Source organism: Gossypium arboreum, chromosome 13, assembly GCF_025698485.1.
Source record: "Gossypium arboreum isolate Shixiya-1 chromosome 13, ASM2569848v2, whole genome shotgun sequence".
NCBI classification, from domain to species: Eukaryota; Viridiplantae; Streptophyta; class Magnoliopsida; order Malvales; family Malvaceae; genus Gossypium; species Gossypium arboreum.
This window is the reverse complement of record NC_069082.1, coordinates 107,683,869-107,686,035: the sequence shown is the minus strand read 5'-3', so window position 1 is coordinate 107,686,035 and position 2,167 is coordinate 107,683,869.

The following is a 2,167-nucleotide window of genomic DNA, read 5'->3' as shown; positions in this document are numbered from 1 at the left end:
TAGCAAAGAAATCTAAGCCATGGGCTAGGTAGGTTTCAAACTAACAACTAAAACATGCATGAATCTTAAAGAATGACATCAAACATACCTCACTCTAGTTGCAAGTATGGCCAAGCTTCTCCAAACCCCCCTCTCTCACTCACGGCAATTGAAAGAAATTTGAGGAAGGATGAGCATTTTTTTTGTTTTTCTTGTTCAATTCACGGCAAATGGGGAAAGGCATCCACACACACTTTTTTTTTCTTTCTATTTCTTTTATTATTTCCTTTCTTTTACATAAAATAATGACCACTTCATGGAAATTTACCACATATTGTAATATATGCTCCATCATGGCCGCCACTATGCATAAGAAAAGGAGTATTTGACATGCAAAACCACTATTTTCACTACATGCTTTAATAGGTCCTCATAGATTAACCTATCACATTTCTACAATGTTTCATATAAGTCCATTTTTAATAAATTCACATAGAAATGATCAAATTAATGCATGAAACTTTCATACATGCATTTATTAACATCATAAACATAGAATATAACAATTAATTATTTATAAGACTCGGATTCGTGGTCCCGAAACCACTTTCCGACTAGGGTCAATTTTGGGCTGTCACACGCCCCCACCCCCGAAACCGTCACCGGAGTCAAGCTTGAGGTGTTACTAAACTTATCTTACCTTTTAAACCACTCTAAATCACTTATTTAAATTTTCGGAATAAACTATTTTCGGCGTCATGGTTGCTTAAAAATTCATTTCTCGAGTTTCAAAACTCGAAATTAAGATCCGTAAATTTTTCCTGAAACTAGACTCATATATCTATCTATTAATTTTTTTTTAGAATTTTTGACTTAGCCAATTAGTACAGTTTATTAGTTAAAGATATCTCTGTTTCAGAATTCGACTACACTGGCCTCTACTTACTACGAACCACTTTTCTCTCTGTAAAAAAATTCATATGACTATACCGTTTGTTTCCATTAAAACTAGATTCAATAAGGATTCTAAACATATAAAGTACACCACCTAATTATTTTTGTAAAATTTATGGTGAATTTCTAAAGTTGGAATAGAGGATCCAGAAATTGCTCTGGCCCTATTTCACTAAAACCCAGATATCTTATAAAATACAAAACCTTCACCTGTTTTGATTATTCCATATGAAAATAGACACAATGAGCTTTAATTTCATATATTATTCACCATCAACCCATGTCTCTACAATTTCTTGTGATTTTTCAAAATCACGTTATTTCTGATACTTGAATCTGTTTTTAAGTTACTTTCACATTTTTCATAGTTTTCATGTGATAGTTACTACTTAATCATACATACTATTAAACATGTATATCATCAGCCATTCTATTAGTTAATCACTAGAAAGTATTTACACATCATTCATTGATCATATCATATTAAAAGAAACCAAGTTCCTATACATGCCATACACAAAACGAAACGTTTAACTATACCAATGTGGTTTCTTTGATAGTGTGATCGGTCTCCGACGCTTCCTTCGATCCCGAGTGGCTTGATAAAACTATAAGAAAAAGAAAATAAAGAGAGTAAGCACTAGGCTTAGTAAGCTTACAAGCAAATAAATTACAACATTCAACATGTTGAATAAATATACATAATGTCACCTAGCCTCATAAACTTCCTTTACTTCTCATTTTCTACCTTCTTCTTTACTCACTTACCTTCTTTCTTACCGACCTTTCACTATTCATAAATATAATCTACCTTCCCTTTTGCTGATAATTCACTGTAATTTAACGTGTACAATGACCCGTTGAACCACTCGGAATACTAAGGATACTAGGGTCGTTCATGTCTATCAATATCCTCACAATGCCATGTCTTCGACATGGACTTACATGAATTATTCCTATCTCCAATGCCATATATATATATATATATATATATATATATTATAGGCTTACATGGCTCATTCCTGTCTCCAAAGCCATATATCTGATATGGACTTACATGGCTCATTTCATCTCATCTGTCTGTCAACCCCAATATCCTAACATTCCTAAGGTTCAAACGGGCTTCTCGATGCTTTTTCTCTGTCACTTAGCCTTTAATTCGACTTTAAATATTCTCATAACATAAATATATAAATGCTGAAATTGACAATAATAATGTAAATAAAAGAATATT